General features: G+C 44.8%; 1 protein-coding gene across 1 annotated transcript in view; it reads left to right on the top strand.

Moving 5' to 3' along the window:
• Positions 1-10029: 10029 nt before the first annotated feature.
• The window catches only part of LOC126269368 (glutamate-gated chloride channel-like), a 217760-nt gene continuing 208907 nt past the window's right edge, over positions 10030-18882 (top strand). Inside the window, exon 1 of the mRNA XM_049973989.1 lies at positions 10030-10074. The gene's annotated coding sequence lies outside the window, so the exon portion shown is untranslated. The remainder of the gene's footprint in view (positions 10075-18882) is intronic.

The following is an 18882-nucleotide window of genomic DNA, read 5'->3' on the forward strand; positions in this document are numbered from 1 at the left end:
TTTGGGAGAGTTTCACAGGTCACGACTAGCAAAGTATTTCAATGGCTATGTAGCAACTTAGCTACGAAGAAGTTCATTTGTATTATGTATATTGAATTTCATGTCTATAGTAGGTAATCATTTTATGTATATGTACATGTCCATTTTTTCTATGTAATTTTGAACTTGCCTATTCAAAACTTAAATGTCCTCTTGTGAAGGCTACACACAAAACAGTCTTACTATGTGCATCTAATATAAAAGGAGAAAAGATGCAAAGTGTAATTTTGCTCAAAAGTGAAGTGTCTGTGAAAATGTGTTCTCAGAAGGAATAGGACGTCGAACCTCCCTTCTGAACAGTGTAAAAAAAAAATCAAATAGTGTTGATAAAGAGAAATCAACCAGTCAAGAGTAAAAATATAATAGAAAAGTGTTTTCCGTACAAAGTGATAAGTTTAATCTCAAATTCTACGATAAAGTGCAATGATGCGTATCACAGTGATCCCTACCTTGGAAAGTGCTTGGAAGTCTCCGTTGTACGGTCTTCGGATGCGGCTACCAGTACTGTCGCGTCCGTCGTAAGGGGTGGCGCCGCCAGACGTGTCACCGCCTATTATACCTCAACAGCGGACCCAAGCGAGGCTGTACGCAGTGCCGCGGTGCGTGGTGGATGGACCACTTTATCAAAATTACTGCACTCGTGCACGCACAGCCACTCTTCAACACCAACAATACTGACATGAACTTTGTTGTCATCGACAACTTAAAACCAAATTGTATGACCTTTTGTATTCTTTTGTCGTAAGCAGATTCATTACCTATTGTCCTGATGTGCAAACTGTAAAGTAAACAAAGTTGTGGTGCTGTGACTATTACTGTGCTTCGCACGACGCACCACACTGAACTGAGGCAAAGCATAGTGCTCACTGGTCGACACAATAAGAACTGTGAATACAGGGTAGCAGCTATTGTTTTAATAACAGGACTGCCAACGGTGCAGGCATCTCTCTAAAAAAAAAATTAATCATCCATTGATCAATTTCAAAGTGGCTATTTTGTAATGTGCAACAATTTATGTATATTTACTTAAACTTTGTACTTTAGGCTATAATTCTTTATATATGTATGTACTTGTCATATGTTTGAAAATGTTGTATAATGCTGGTGCAAACACTGCACAACCTTGTTCGTCAACTCAAATCTGGTACTGCCGCGAAGTTTGAAAAACTTACGCACCAGTAGAGGGGGCCGTGTGGCGATACCTGTAAGACACCGCTAGCCCACGCCTCTCGCGGTGTGCGTTTAACCCCATTTAAATGACGCGCCAAACGCGCGCCCAGCGGCTGTACGATTAATTAAATAATCGGCGTGCTAATCACAGTTGAAATCTCTGGTCCAGAGGGACGTGAAGAGGCTGTGGTCCAGAGAGAGAGTAGAGTCAGTCGAGTCTTGTTCAGTCTTAAGAGTCAGTCGAGCTAGAAAGTGTCTTGTGAAACGATCATTCTGTGGATAATATTAGTGTGATGATTTCTTTTATATGTGTTGTGTTGTCTTCTTCGATGAGTAAAAAAAAATATAGGTAAAATAAATTTTTGAGATTTCCATCAATAAGTTCATTCCAGTAAAAATAGAACCACGTCCCTTCACCTTTATTCACCCTTTTTTCTTTCTTTCCTTTCAACAACAAAACAAAAAAACAAAAAATTACCACCCTCCCCTTTTTTTTTTAATTCCGGACATCACACAAGCCAGCAAAAGTCACTCGCTAAGCTAAATATACACTCCTGGAAATTGAAATAAGAACACCGTGAATTCATTGTCCCAGGAAGGGGAAACTTTATTGACACATTCCTGGGGTCAGATACATCACATGATCACACTGACAGAACCACAGGCACATAGACACAGGCAACAGAGCATGAACAATGTCGGCACTAGTACAGTGTATATCCACCTTTCGCAGCAATGCAGACTGCTATTCTCCCATGGAGACGATCGTAGAGATGCTGGATGTAGTCCTGTGGAACGGCTTGCCATGCCATTTCCACCTGGCACCTCAGTTGGACCAGCGTTCGTGCTGGAAGTGCAGACCGCGTGAGACGACGCTTCATCCAATCCCAAACATGCTCAATGGGGGCAGATCCGGAGATCTTGCTGGCCAGGGTAGTTGACTTACACCTTCTAGAGCACGTTGGGTCGCACGGGATACATGCGGACGTGCATTGTCCTGTTGGAACAGCAAGTTCCCTTGCCGGTCTAGGAATGGTAGAACGATGGGTTCGATGACGGTTTGGATGTACCGTACACTATTCAGTGTCCCCTCGACGATCACCAGAGGTGTACGGCCAGTGTAGGAGATCGCTCCCCACACCATGATGCCGGGTGTTGGCCCTGTGTGCCTCGGTCGTATGCAGTCCTGATTGTGGCGCTCACCTGCACGGCGCCAAACACGCATACGACCATCATTGGCACCAAGGCAGAAGCGACTCCCATCACTGAAGACGACACGTCCTCCATTCGTCCCTCCATTCACGCCTGTCGCGACACCACTGGAGGCGGGCTGCACGATGTTGGGGCGTGAGCGGAAGACGGCCTAACAGTGTGCGGGACCGTAGCCCAGCTTCATGGAGACGGTTGCGAATGGTCCTCGCCGATACCCCAGGAGCAACAGTGTCCCTAATTTGCTGGGAAGTGGCGGTGCGGTCCCCTACGGCACTGCGTAGGATCCTACGGTCTTGGCGTGCATCCGTGCGTCGCTGCGGTCCGGTCCCAGGTCGACGGGCACGTGCACCTTCCGCCGACCACTGGCGACAACATCGATGTACTGTGGAGACCTCACGCCCCACGTGTTGAGCAATTCGGCGGTACGTCCACCCGGCCTCCCGCATGCCCACTATACGCCCTCGCTCAAAGTCCGTCAACTGCACATACGGTTCACGTCCACGCTGTCGCGGCATGCTACCAGTGTTAAAGACTGCGATGGAGCTCCGTATGCCACGGCAAACTGGCTTACACTGACGGCGGCGGTGCACAAATGCTGCGCAGCTAGCGCCATTCGACGGCCAACACCGCGGTTCCTGGTGTGTCCGCTGTGCCGTGCGTGTGATCATTGCTTGTACAGTCCTCTCGCAGTGTCCGGAGCAAGTATGGTGGGTCTGACACACCGGTGTCAATGTGTTCTTTTTTCCATTTCCAGGAGTGTAGAATAACTAAAATTTTGAACCCTTAATTTGTGCTGTATCTTTAGTTATTAGTTTTACCAATCAACTCTTACGTTGCTTTAAGTGATTGAAGTTAATACCCAAAATTAAAAATTTGTTAAGCCTCTGTTACGTAATACAAGAATGAACGGTTACTGAGGCAGCAAAGTTTAGACTGAAGCTGGTCATTAACAAACAAACAAAACTGGCAGCAAATAACTAACCAATTTCCATATTTTTACGGCACTCAGTGATTGCAACGAAAGGAAAAGGGAGCCTACTTGGTAGTAATGTCTGAGGACAATGACAATACAGGTGCCCTACAATTTTTAACCATTGCAGGTTATTATTCAAGAAAAATATTAAGGTTTGTGAATAATGTTTGTACAATGTTAGTTACACTCTGCCAGTTAAGTCTTATGATGTAGACAGCGAAGAACGTAGACGACGACAATGCTGAGTTTGTGCTGCTGCTGCTGGAGGTTGAGAACCTCGAGTCGTCTCCAGAGCTACGGATAATTATGGGACAGGCAACAGTTAGAACTGCAGCTTCCCCTGTCTGTCCGCTTCTACCGTGTTCTCGATACTCACGAGTTAACGAAGTAGGTGCGTCTACACTGGCGCGATCATAGCAGCACACCGTGCCTGTGGAAGAGCCCAACCAACTTCGGCATTCTTTTATGACTCAGCTGCTCTGCTTCCTCTCTGCTCGCAGCGCGACAGGAGCTCTCCATACTAAAGATAATCAACAGCACAGTTACTGCCACTTCGTCTTTGCTATCGATACGTTTAAATATTTACCTTGGCGAATACCCTTTAAATAAAGTTCCCTTGACTATTATCCAGCAATATACAATATTTTAATTATAATTATAATCAATTATATACAGGCAGAAGTGAAAACACTGTTACATCCATTGCATATTAAATATATTTTCTGTAGTAAAGCTTGCAGAATTAGAATTAGCAATGCAGTGCAAATTATTAACGAATATTAAATGGTAACAATTTTGTATGGTGCAGAAGGTACTTTAGCCGTATTTTTGGTAGTAAAAGCCCATAGACGGCTTCTGATTGGTCGGTAATTACGTAATACTGTCGCAGATCGTGTCAACGTCTGCACTAGTGGTTCCACCGCTCCCGCCGTAACGTAAACGTTGGGATGAATATCTCTGACTCCTCTCTGCACTGAGGTATCGCTTCCAAGCACCACTAGGATTATATCCGCCCTCATGATTGGAGATCGTCTAACATATTTTTATTTCCTGCAGCCTCTTTAGTTATGGAATGCCATTACGCAGGGGCATTTCGTCAAGCGGTATTTTATGAGGCTGTGCACAGAAACCAAGGATTTCTCCAGTTCTCGATTTTTCTATACCGTTGATGTTCTGCATAGCGATCCTCTAAGCGAATGATACATAGGAGGCTGCAGTATACTCGTATCTCTAGATTCATCATATAAAGCAGTTTCTTGGAACTGTGTAAGTAGTTTTTTCCGGGATATCTTGCATCTGTCTTCAAGCACCCACCAGTTCAACTTCTTCAGCATCTACGTAACACTTTCCCACTAGTCAACGAAGTGTTCACCGTTCAGAATATGTTCTACGATTCCACAACAAATGGATGTCTAGGATACTGGACTGTACTTTTGTCGATCTATTCTCAAATCCTTCTTGTAGACGGATGCGATCTGTGTTTTCTTATAACTATTGAGCACATTTTTTATTCGAGGAATCAACGGTAGATTATGATCGAAAGAACCCTTGAAGTCGGTATAGAATATGACAGGGATTGGAAAGGATACTGGAGCTTTGTCCTACTTTAGTGATTTCAATTATTTACCAGCTGTACTGGCACTAATACCTTTATCCTTCATGTCTAGGTGGGTGAAAGAATTTTACCAGGACAATACAACTGGACTTTCCTTTGTTATGGAAAGTTTGAAACTGAGTTCACAATGTCTGCTTTAGCTTCTCTAGCCTCAGTTTCACTTTCTCTTTTCTCCATGTGTGTTTAGACATTGAAAAAGTGGTTCAAAGGGCTCTGAGCACCATGGGACTTAACAACTTAGGTCATCAGTCCCCTAGAACTTAAAACTACTTAAACCTAACTAACCTAAGGACAACACACATATCCATGCCCCAGGCAGGATTCGAACCTGCGACCGTAGCAGTCCCGCGGTTCCGGACACAAGCGCCTAGAACCGCTCGACCACCGCGGCCGGCTTTAGACATTGAATTTCGCACCCGAACAGCCTTTCCAAATGACCAGAATTTCTTTGGGTTTTGTGAGAAATATTTTAATAATATTCTGCTGCTTGAATGCCTTATGTATTGCACTCTTGACACTCAAACGCGCTTCATTCGGCATATATATATATATATATATATATATATATATATATATATATATATTCCTTTGTTTTTCACCTATTATGCTATAGTCCCTTCTTCTTTTAAAGTTTCCTTAGAGTGACTGTACACCATGGAAAGTCCCTCCCATCATTACTAGGTAAGATCTATCAAGTGGACGGCCAACTGCTCTTTTAAACGTGAGCTATAGCTCTTGTGCATGCTCCTCTCCATAGCTAAATGTTTATAAAATGCCAGAAGTAGTGCAACATCATCAAAGACATGTTCTTTTTATTGACTACTGAGGTGATAGGTAGTTCACCATTGCAGAAGTATATGATAACAAATTTAACCTAAATGAAACATACATGTCACAGTAAACGGTGCCCAAACAGTTGCATCAACACACAGTGCGCCCCTCTGACGCTAAATCCTGCAAACGATGGTAAAGCTGCCGAATGGGATCCTGCGATAGCCTCTGTTGCAGTTCGACTGTGGTTCCTCCAAATCCTGGAGAACGAGTACGTTACCGTTTCATCATGTCCCGTAGTGTTCAACTGGCGAAAGATCTGGTGATCTTGCTGTCCAAGACAGTGGTTACCACCTGCGTGTAGAAGAAATGGCAGTAGGCGGGTGTAACAGCCTGTGCAATGTAGCGGGTATGGATTTCTTTGCTCTGCAGAAACACCAGATGTGACCATTGAAGGTCATGGTCCCCACACCAAGAAGCCTTGGATGGAACCTACGGGCGAGTGCAATCTGGAGTAGATAGCTCACCACGTTTATGCCATATTTGTGTATGTCCACCACTTGCATACAGACAGATCCCATTCCCATCATTGAAGACAACGGGGAACCATTCCACTCTCAACAACCATTTCATGATACCAGAGTAGTCACGCCTAGCGGTGTCGTGCTGTCAGGGTAGCCTGACCAGACAGATACATGATCTTAATTCTGGTGCAAGCAGACGGTTCCCAATGATCTCCGAGAACACAGGACGTGCAAAACGTGCTCGGTTTTCGTCCCTGGATGAAGCTCGGTCTGCCACTGCCGCTCGCAAAAGGCTCCGATCTTTACGTGCGTTTGTACTACGTGCGTGTCCAGAACTTGACCTGCAATTGTAGGAATGTTGCACAGACCACTGTTGAAATCAGCGATACAGCAACGATGCATTGTGCCCAACATATGTAGCAATCCGTTGATACGTCCATGCAGTTTCCCGCAGGCCCATAATGGATGAGGCTGTTCAACAGGAGTACGTATTGGTCGCTGGGACATAATTATACATAAAATGAATGTTGCAAACAGTTTTCACCTCTAAATTCAGAGCAGTTACTACCAGCAGCGTCGAAACAGAAGGTACACAGACAAAGCTCCTTAGCTTCATGGCCGCGCGGAGTGGCCACGCGGTTTGAGGCGTCATGTCACGGACTGCGCGACTCCTCCCGCCGGAGGTTCGAGTTCTCCCTAGAGGATGGGTGTGTGTTTTGTTCTAGCATAAGTTAGTTTAAGTAGTGTGTAAGTCTTGGGACCTATGACCTCAGCAGTTTGGTCCCTTAGGAATTCACACGCATTTGAACATTTGAGCAGCATGTGAACGCCAATGACCGTTACAAATAAATCGCTAACACTACACTCCTCAGTGCGCACATATTGCACCCTGCTGCCAATGAACGCCGTCCTTGAGGGCGTAGCATTTTTGTTTGCATTAGTGTAGTTCCTTATTGAGGTACGAAAGTATTGCCTATTTATCGAGTTTGCTTCACAAATAAATCCTTCTGTTTGTTTTATTTGCGCTTTGGTTGTTATTGAACATGATTCCTTTCACAAGTTGGTTATCATTGTTGCTACAACTGTTTCATGGTCACTGATACCAGTTTCGGTATGAACATCCTCAAAGGGGTCAGGTCTAATTGTTGCGATTAGATCGAATATACAATATCTCCATCACGAGTGGTTTTCCGAAATGTTCTTGATAGGTTCTCAAAGAAAGCCTTTAGTAATGTGTCATAGGACATTTCTTCACGCCCACCACTTACAAAACGGTAATGTTCCCAATTGGCTGGTGGATGACTGAAGTCTCCAATAATGACAGTAGACTATGATTGGGGAACTTAACGTACTAGTGAACCGAGGTTTTCTCTTCGACCACTCATATTTCCACAACCCGACAGCCACCACCACACGACTTCTGTCGTGCACAAAGGGTGAACCAAGGTGGAACCAGACACAGAAGGGCGGTTCTGGAAGCACCATCACGAGTAGACACTTTAATTTTCATATTAGTATAAAAATCATAGACGTCTGTGGCACATTAAAAGCGGTGGTCACGGTAGCTTACACTGAGGTGACAAAAGTAGTGGCACAGCGATATGCAATATACAGATGGTGGTAGTATTGCTTACATTAGGTGCATTGACAGAGCTCCCATTGCGCTCAGGTGATTCGTCTGAAAACGTGTCCGACGTGATTGTGGCCGCACATCGTGAATTAACTCTTTGAACACTGAATGGTAACTGGATCCAGATGCGTGGGACATTCCATTTCGGAAATCGTTAGGGAATTCAATACCCCGAGATCCACAGATTCAAGAGTGTGCCAAGAATACCAGATTTCATGCATTACCAGACTACGCAGTGGCCGACGGCTTCCGCTTAACGACCGAGAGCAGTGGCGTTTTGCGTCGAGTTGTCACAGCTAATAGACAAGCAGATCTGCGTGAAACAACAGCAGAAATCAATATTGGACATACGACGAACGTATCTGTTAGGACAGTTTGGCGAAATATGGCATTAACGGGTCATGGCAGCAGAAGACCGAAGCGAGAGTCTTTGTTAACAACACGATATCACTTGCAGAGCCTCGTTTAGGATCGTGACCATAGCGGTTGGATCCTAGACTACTGGAAAAACGCAGCCTGGTCAGATGACTCCCGGTTTCAGCTCGTAAGAGCTGATGGTAGGGTTCGAGTGTGGCGCAAAGCCCACGAAGCCATAGAACCAAGTCGTCAGCAAGGCACTGTGCAAGCTGGGGGTGGTTCCATAATGGTGTAGGCTGTGTTTAGGTGGAGTGGTCTGAATCTCCTGGCTCAACTGAACCGATCTCGACTATCTACAGCCATTCGTGGACTTCATGTTCCCAAACAACAATGAACTTTTTATGGATGATAATGCGCCATGTCACCAGGCCACAATTGTTCGCGATTTGTTTGGAGAACATTTTGGACAATTTTAACGAATGATTTGGCCAACCAGATCGCCCAACATGAATCCCATGGAATATTTATGTGGCGTAATGGAGAGGTCAGTTCGTGCACAAAATCCTGCATCCGCAACCCTCGCGCACTTATGGGCGTCTACAGAGGTAACACGGATTGAAACTTCAGCAGGGTACTTCCAATGGCTTGTTGAATCCATGCCACGTCGAGTTGGATTTATGTCATGAAATTACAATTAAATCAATACCATTAGTTGTGGACAGCCCTTGATATACATCAACGAAGACAGTTCAAAATGTGTGCCCCGACTAGGACTCGAACCCAGGATGTCCTGCTTACATGTCAGACGCTCTATCCATCTGAGCCCCCGAGGGCACAGAGGATAGTGCTACTGCAGGGACGTATCACCGGTACGGTCCCCGTGAGACTCGCATTCTCAACTTGTGGTTCACACTACATGCCTAGTGCCCCTGCCATTACACCCATTACTCGCAGCAAACAATCCACCGAGTCCCGTAAGAGTTTAGGCAAATCGTGTGCATCCGCACTGAAGGAGGTCATCAGCCTGTTAGCCTTAACGATATGATCATGCCATCTTCATATTCGTATCTCATGACTTTAGTCACCTCAGTGTATTTTTGAGGTGAGGAGAGGGTAAATTGCGGAGGTGTAACAAGAGTCTAAAGAACTGCCATTAGGCGGCTACACCTACGCATTCTGGTCAACCTGCCACAAGTTGATGCCATCTGAAGAATGATCTCCTACAAAAGTGAACTCTATCTCAGCGCCAGTTTGGGGGTATGGCTAAAACTGCTTCCTTGAAATATCACGGCCGGAGATTAAAGAGAGACAGAAACACGTGCAGTAAGAGGACTGACCAAGAAAGGATTATTTACTGGAGCTGAAGAGGCTGAACGGAGTGGTATGTGATCATACAAGATCGGAATAAGTTTAAAATCTTCCCAACCATATGGCTATGAGAACAGCATTAAGATGATGCTAGCTTATGAGACGGCAGTCTCAATGGCAGTGGCCACTAGCACCCACGTAGGCCCTCGGCAGCGAGAGAGCAACGACTGGACGTGAGGGCCATCGTAAGCCCGTACGGAGGACAAGATCAGCGCAAAGTGGTTAATGGCGGCGGCAGATTGCAGCTGTATGGAGGAGAGTAGGAGTACAGCAGACGGCGGCGCGGGGCGTGGGACGTCGCCGGCCGCCATGATGGGCCGCATCCGGTGGTCAGCGCGGCGCCGGCAGCGGCCGCAGAAGCCGGCTGGGCTGCAGTGCGAGCTGCGCGCCGCCGCCACCACCCACAGCGGATACGGTACGTACTGGAAGCACGTGGCCCGACCAGCGTCTCAGCCTTCCACTTCTACGTTCACACGGGAATACAATTTATAACTTAAAGCTGTCATATAAACTGCTTTCTACCAGCTGTCCAGTAGCGTATCATTGGCTATGGTGTGCGGAGAACACATTTACGTCTCTCAGCGTTATGAATGTTCCATAGATCCACTAAATTTGTGCTCGCGCCTGTGTATGTGTGCGTATGTAAGTGTATGTTTTGTGTCTGTGGGTGGGAGAGAGAGAGAGAGAGAATGAGAATACGTACTTTCAACATTGCAGCACAGTCAGAAATCTTGATAATCTAAGAAACTATCAGCCTCGATTACGGTAATGAAACCAGCCTTTACCTAGGTTTCAGCCCAATTGCTTGAGCCTTCTTCAGAAGATATACCTGAATCTATAATTTGTCTAAGAGGCTGTGCGGCTGGTCCCGGCGGAGGTTCGAGTCCTCCCTCGTGCATGGGTGCGTGTGTTAGTCCTTAGGATAATTTAGATTAAGTTGTGTGTAAGCTTAGGGTCTGATGACCTTAGCGATTAAGTCCCATAAGGTTTCACAGACATTTTTTTGTCTAAGAGGGCATGGTCTAGAAATAAAACTACAACAGCCTGAATAGGCACAGTCACATTTTAAAAATGCGGTACATAAGTTCCAAATCAACACCAAGACTTAAGACCTGCCGTGCGCCTCGTCTCCTTGGATTTGCTGCGCGTTATCTAGTCCTGCTTACTTTCACGTGAGCTCCCGAGGACCACTGCACGGCGTCCATGGAGACGAGGCCCACGCCAGAGCTTAAGTCTTCATGTTGACTTAGTACTTGTGTACCGCATTTTTAAAATGTGTCTACGCCTCTTCAGGCTGTTGCAATTTCATTTCTAGACCACGCCCTCTTACACAAACGATAGATTCAGGTATATTTTCTGAAGAAGGCTCAATTAATAGGGGTGAAACATAGATACAGGGTGGTTTCATTAACGCAATCGAGGCTGGTAGTTTCGTATATAAATGAGAATGCGGTTTGGTGTAGCATTAAATAACGCTCGAATACACACTTGCGATAGCCACTTGATATACTCTTAGAAATAATGACTGTTTCTTGAAGTACCACACCTCTTAATTTCATTAATTGACGATGTGCAGCTCTCGCATCCTGATTAAAACATTTTGTTATAAAACGATCATATATAAATCACCTACAGTGCTCCTCATTAAAATTGCAACACTATGTACATGGCACGTAACAGTCGTCAACATCTATATCTACGTAAGTACTTTGCAATTTACACTTAAATGCTTCACCGAGGATTCATCGAAGCGCCGTTTCTTTGTCGTTCCACTCTCGAAATCGCACGGGTAAGCTAATACTTAAATCTTCCCGTGCGAGCTCTGGTTTCTATTATTTTATTAAACTGATAATGTCTCTCTATGTAAGTGGTTTTCAACAAAATAGTTTTCTCTTTCGGAGGAGAACGTTGGAGATTGAAATTTCAAGAATAGTTCTCGCCTCAACGAGGAACGCCTTTGTTTTAACAACTGCCATCTCCACTCGCGTATCACTCCGTCAGTTGCTTCCCTATTTCGCGATACCATAAAAGTGTTCCCCTTGTCTGAACTCTTTCGGTGTCCTCCACCAACCCTATCTGGTCAGAATCCCGTATCGCAAAGCAATGCTCTAGCAGAGGAAGGACAAGCGTAGTATAGGCAGCCTCTTTAGTGGGTCTGTTGCTTCTTCTCAGTGTTCTGTCAATGAAATGGACTCTTCGGTCCGCCTTACCCACAACATTACTCATGTCATCGTTCAATTTAAGCTGTCTGTAATTGTAATCCTTGGAATTCAGTTCTATTGACAGCTTTAGATCTGTGCGGTTAATTACGGAATGGAAATTCAACGGATTCCTATTAGTGTTGTTTGGAAGAATTCAAACTTCTCATTACCACTGGTAAATTGCCCCATTTCGCACCATAAAAATATCAAAATAATTTTACGATTGTTTTTGATATTCTGATGCCTGTATTATAGGTAAATGACAGCATCTGCCAACAATACAATCATTAATATAGGTTAGGAACAGTAGAGTACCTAGAACAGTTCCTTGGGGAAGGACAAAAAATGGTTCAAATGGCTCTGAGCACTATGGGACTTAGCATCTGAGGTCATCAGTCCCCTAGAACTTAGAACTACTTAAACTTAACTGACCTAAGGTCGTCACACACATCCGTGCCACTTTTTGCACCATAAAAACATCAAAATCATTTTGCGATTGCTTTTCATATTCTGATCCCTGTACTATATGTTAAACGACAGCATCAGTTGTGCTACACGGAAGTTATCTACTTCTAAGTTACTCATGTTGGTAGTACTTCTTGATTAGACTCGCATTCGGGAGGACGACGGTTGAACCCCGCGTCTGGCCACCCTGATTCAGGTTTTCCGTGATTTCCCTCAATCGTTTCAGCCAAATACCGGGATGGTTCCTTTGAAAGGGCGCGGCCGACTTCCTTCCCCATCCTTCCCTAATTCGATGAGACCGATGACCTCGCAGTTTGGTTTCCTCCCCCAAATCAACCCAACCCCAACATCTTGATTAGACATCTAGAATATTTATTTCGTCTTCTTTGGCGAAAGAATTACGAAAAACTGTGTCTAGTAACTCATTACGTGGAGTGTGCTACATGAAATGATTAGTATTTCGGCACAACCACACAAATTAGACGGTAATAACACCATCTACAGTCAGTAAGTAAGAGATAGTTACGCAGAGGGTTTTTCATCAGCTATCGCATTTGAGTGTTGAATGCTTTGTGGGAATATCGTGTTATGTATCGTTCGTGTAAGAGCAGCACACGTCTACCAGCACGTGGTCCAGCACACACTGGGATGACAGAAGTCATAGGATACCTCCTAACATCGTGTCTATGTGGCATGGACCCAACAAGTCGTTGCCCCCAGCAAACATTTTGAGCCATGCTGTCATTACAGCAGTCCACAACAGCGAAAGCGTTGCCGCTGCAGGGTTTCGTGCACGAGCTGACTTCTCGATTATGTCACATAAATGTTAGATGGGATTCATTTCGGGCGATCTGGGTGGCCCAGACATTCGCTAGAACTGTCCAGAATGTTCTTCAAACAAATCGCGAACAGTTGTGGCCCTGTGGCATGGCGTATTGACATCCATAATGATTTCATTGTGGTTTGGAAACATGAAGTCTATGAATGCCTGCAAATTTTCTCCAAGTAGCCGAAGAGAACTACTTCGTGAACGATCGGTTCAGTTTGATCAAGAGACCCAGCCCATTCCATGTAAATGCAGCCCACATTATTATGGAGTCACCACCAGTTTGCACAATGTCTTGTTACAACTTAGTTCCATGGCTTCATGGGGTCTGCACCACACTCTAACACTACCATTACCTCTCAGCAACTGAAATCGGGAGTCATCTGATCAGGTCACAGTTTTCCAGTCATGTAGGGTCGAATCTATGTGGTCACAAGCCCAGGAGATGTAATGCAGGCGATGTAGTGCTGTCAGCAAAAGCGCTGTCAGTCGACAGCTGCTGTAGGCTATTAACGGAAAATTTCGCCGCACTTTCCTAACGGATACGTTTGTCTTTCGTTCCGTATTGACTTCTGGAGTTATTTCATGCAGTGCTGCTTGTCTGTTAGCACTGACAACTCTACACAAACGCCGCTTCTCTTAGTCGGTAAGCGAAGGCCGCCGGCCACTGTGTTGCCCGTAGTGAGAGGTAATGCTTGAAATTCGGCATTGTCGGCACATTTCTGACGCCGTGGATATCGAAACATTGAATTCCCAAACGATTTCGGAGATGGAATGTTCCACGCATCTATGTGCAACTACTATTCAGTGTTCGAAGTCTGTTTTACCGTTTGCGGCTATAATCACACCGAAATTTTTTTCACGTGAATCACCTGACTACAAATGACATATACGCCAATGCACTGCTCTTTTATACCTCGTGTACGCGATACTGCCGTCATCTGTATATGCATTCCTCTTCATCGCTATCTCATGTCTTTTGTCACCCCAGCGTATATGGCAAAGGTAGCCTTTTCTGACAGCGCTTTATCGTTTCGCTATACTGCTGATGGCGTTGTTAGGAGTCTCACGGCTGTTACGCGAATAGGGAATCGAAGGGTTGCAGAGGGCCGCCATACTCAACGCCATGCAAGATCTCAACGAACCCAAGTGACTAGCGTCCCACAGATCAGACACATAGATCGCACAACAGTGTCACGTCAGAAGAGTGACTTGTCTGCGACAAAGTAAATATTCACACAAACAGTGAAACATAGTTTATCACAGGAACGACCATTGTGTGCTGTGCCATTGCGTGCGCAATACGATCGTCTCTGGTTATCATAGTCATTAATTTGGACAGAAGCCGTAAAGGTTTTGACGCGTATAGGACGATGTCTTTGCCCTATTTCGAAGCTCACTTCAACGCTTTGCCCGCTGCATTGAAAGCATTGTTACCGTCGGGGATGGAACAGTACAGTGTAACAAATTTCGTACCCGGTACTCTCCCAGAGCACCTAAAAAGTTACTACTTTACTGAATGTTCACAACTTCGTTCCCTGGTATCCTTACTGATGTTGCAGCCTTAATGACCAGCTGTGTATATTCGAGAAGTGTTCCCTCTTAAACTGCACAAGCGAATACCTCGCAATATAAGCCATATTCTAGTCGAATCGACAGCCGAATGCTGGAATGCTTGTTTCAACAAGATCACAGCAGATATCCTGCACAGTGATCGCCCAACTGAGACTGTGTTCTATATTTAACGACCTCGTTTGTTACGTGACGTTAACTCTTAACATTCTTCCTTATCCTCCCACTCAGTTCTCCAGATAAATAGCAGACGGTTAACTTAATTGTCCATTACAGAGTTTAGGTACTCTTTACATATTGTGACGTAAGTGATGTAACCCGTCTACAGCCGGTGGTGTACATTAGTTCGCCGGTAGACTGCTACATTGTCACTATTATACAGACCACATCTACGGTCTGCAGTAAACCCGTAGAGTGGTTACCCAAAGACATCACACACTTACAGATACTTGTAACTTTAAGATTCAGCCCACTATTCGCTGTTGAATGCCCTCAAACTATCTGTCAACTATACTGTTACGACGACGGCAAGGAGAAGCCGCAAAAACACATGACTCAAATAATTCATATTCTTCTACGTTAAAGTTCAGCACAATGCCGTTTCTTTCATTACATAAAATAAATTCCATTAAAATCTTGCTGACGAGGAGAACACGACAAGTCCCATAACCCTATTCCCCAGAAACTTTGCTGAGTGGATGAGGAGCCAAAATAAGCGCGCACTTGCCTCGGCTTATCCGTAGATACTCGACCGTTTCTGACAAAACCGTCAACGTTTTGAATGTAATGTGGATGTCTTTTCGCGTGCATTGTACTCAGCCTGACTGGTAGCACGTGGCTAGTGCCATGGAGTGTGTTTTTACGTCCCCTATTCAAAACCAGATTATGGCCTTTTCCAGTTATCCATCCACCTCACGAGTGTTCCTTATCAAGTTAGGGGATTCAAAGGCGTTATTTTAATTGCAAAATTACAGTGAGTTTTCACAGTAAGTGTCATATATTTAATACACGTATAATAAATATGCGAATGGTATTTTCAGTGGCTACAACCTTTTTAAATTTTCAGTTATTGTATTTCATTCTTCTTAATTCTTATATTTTATTTTTATGTTTATTCTTGAGGAAGATATTATGCATTTCGCTGTATGATACCGATTCCAAACACAGAAACTGTGAACACCACAAGCGTCACGCGAAGTCAGGATTATCATAGCGACATTTCTTCTTTCATGAATCTCACTCGGGAAAGAAACATCGTTGCCACTGCTGAAGGTTTCACACGCCGCCAATAATTTTGCGGCAAACACTGCATGACGGTTCACGTTTCCCAAAACCGATGCCTGCAACTGATTGTGAATCGAAATACATCACTGAAATTTCACGGAATACGATTTCAAATTATGTTTCCACTCGTTCACCTTTTTCTTTTAATTTATTCACCAAATACACAATCAGTATAAGGGCAACGTTATTTCAATATACACTGGAAAACATGCGTGTAGTATTCTTCTACGGACTTGTGTAGATAAATAAAAAATAAAGGTAAAAATAATACTCAGATTTCGAACGCGGGACACAAAATAGTGAAACTCCGACGCTAGTCGCAGTGCCACCGGTTCAGTGAGTTCCTTGCTAAAAACCACCACGTAACCTACATCAAAAACCTGTCCACCATTTTCTCAGAAACAGTCAAGTATCTACGGATAAGCTGAGACAAGTGTTTGCTTATTTTGACTCCTCTTCCTCCGAGCGAAGTTTGTGGGTAATCGGGTTATGGCACTTGTCTTGTTCTCCTCGCGGAGATCTGTTTATCAGACTTAGCATTGATCACCACGCCACGCCCTTCGTTTATGAAGAAATTTATAGCATGCATTACAGTGTTTCAGCGTAGTTGGGAACCTACGATGGAAGAAAGGATCACGTTAGAAGTTTCATAACGAGAGGCAAAAGTTCCGAACATGTGACCCGTGCAGTACATGCTTAGCTAATGAGCGGCAAAGTCTCACCCCTCATGTGTTAGTGGAAGACGTCACCCTGAATTACTATAAACTAACAATTCATGTTTTTATCGGTCGAGATGATACCTGAAAGTCAGTGAGAAATTTGTTTAGATCAACACCCAAAACCACTTATGATGAAAAGCGAGCTAGTGTCACGTCGTGCAGTAGTCGTCTCGGTGTCAAGGTCCTCAGGAGTGTAGGTTGCTGTGCTCAATCCTAATAGCGAGCGTGTGGTGTTATCAGAATGTACTGTATTGTCGTAGGATTACGTCAGCGGTTACTGGAGAGCAACTTTTCGCATGTGAAAAGCAGTAGTAGGAGGACTGAATAAAAAGAAGGCCCCTGTGTGCTTTATTTAGAATTCCTTACCTTTTTTCAACTTTAAATATCAGTCATATGAGAAACCTGTCTGACTGAATGTTTCCGTGTGGAGCTACTGATAGCGAAAACAGGGGAAACGAAACCGTCGTGGTAAATAAATAAATAAAATAACCACACAGACGTCTGAATCTATTTTCCTGACTTCTGATTATTTCACATAACTCATTGTATTTGTTCACAGCCGTAGTAAAACGTTTCCTTTGTATAAGGGCTCTATCGGTGATTCATTACTAACCTTCTGATAGTGGCAGTTATAAAGCAGCTGTTTTGTTTAAATTCTCTCGTCGCTGAACTTGGCACAGTTCTATGCTAAAACACCTTACGAGTCAAATTTGAAAGTAAGTCAGTGAAGTGTATACACATACCTCATGAGGGTCCCGCACGTCTGAGAGGTCAGTGACTTGAGGTAATGCGCCACGTATTTCACATACCTAGAAATTGATTTGATGACTTCATCGATACTCGCCCCACTCTGGTTAAGATGAGCTGATACAGGTGACTGTCAGACGACTGTAGATACACATAAAAAAAAGCCGGACAAGTGCGAGTAGGGCTTCAGCTCCAAGGGGTTTCGTACAAATTTAATTATGCATATAGATAGTTCATCTATAGGTTTTGATGAGTGAGTTTGCGAGTATCGTATTTTTGACGGTATTGACTTAGAATCTTACATTTTTACGCCCTCATTGGACTCTAGATCTTAATATTTGATATAAATTTCAACTTGATTCCTTTATATTTTTGTGAGAAAAGGTCTCGAGAGACAGACACCTCAGTGATCCTATAAGTACTCCGTTTTTACCGACTGAGATGCGGAATCTTAGAAAGGTGCCTAATATTAATTCCTAGGAGAGCTTGTAATTCTGCTTCCATTGGGGTGCAAGAAAAACATACACTCCTGGAAATTGAAATAAGAACACCGTGAATTCATTGTCCCAGGAAGGGGAAACTTATTTGACACATTCCTGGGGTCAGATACATCACATGATCACACTAACAGAACCACAGGCACATAGACACAGGCAACAGAGCATGCACAATGTCGGCACTAGTATAGTGTATATCCACCTTTCGCAGCAATGCAGGCTGCTATTCTCCCATGGAGACGATCGTAGAGATGCTGGATGTAGTCCTGTGGAACGGCTTGCCATGCCATTTCCACCTGGCGCCTCAGTTGGACCAGCGTTCGTGCTGGACGTGCAGACCGCGTGAGACGACGCTTCATCCAGTCCCAAACATGCTCAATGGGGGACAGATCCGGAGATCTTGCTGGCCAGGGTAGTTGACTTACACCTTCTAGAGCACGTTGGGTGGCACGGGATACATGCGGACGTGCATTGTCCTGTTGGAACAGCAAGTTCCCTTGCCGGTCTAGGAATGGTAGAACGATGGGTTCGATGACGGTTTGGATGTACCGTGCACTATTCAGTGTCCCCTCGACGATCACCAGAGGTGTACGGCCAGTGTAGGAGATCGCTCCCCACACCATGATGCCGGGTGTTGGCCCTGTGTGCCTCGGTCGTATGCAGTCCTGATTGTGGCGCTCACCTGCACGGCGCCAAACACGCATACGACCATCATTGGCACCAAGGCAGAAGCGACTCTCATCGCTCAAGACGACACGTCTCCATTCGTCCCTCCATTCACGCCTGTCGCGACACCACTGGAGGCGGACTGCACGATGTTGGGGCGTGAGCGGAAGACGGCCTAACGGTGTGCGGGACCGTAGCGCAGCTTCATGGAGACGGTTGCGAATGGTCCTCGCCGATACCTCAGGA

Source organism: Schistocerca gregaria, chromosome 1, assembly GCF_023897955.1.
Source record: "Schistocerca gregaria isolate iqSchGreg1 chromosome 1, iqSchGreg1.2, whole genome shotgun sequence".
Classification (NCBI taxonomy): Eukaryota; Metazoa; Arthropoda; class Insecta; order Orthoptera; family Acrididae; genus Schistocerca; species Schistocerca gregaria.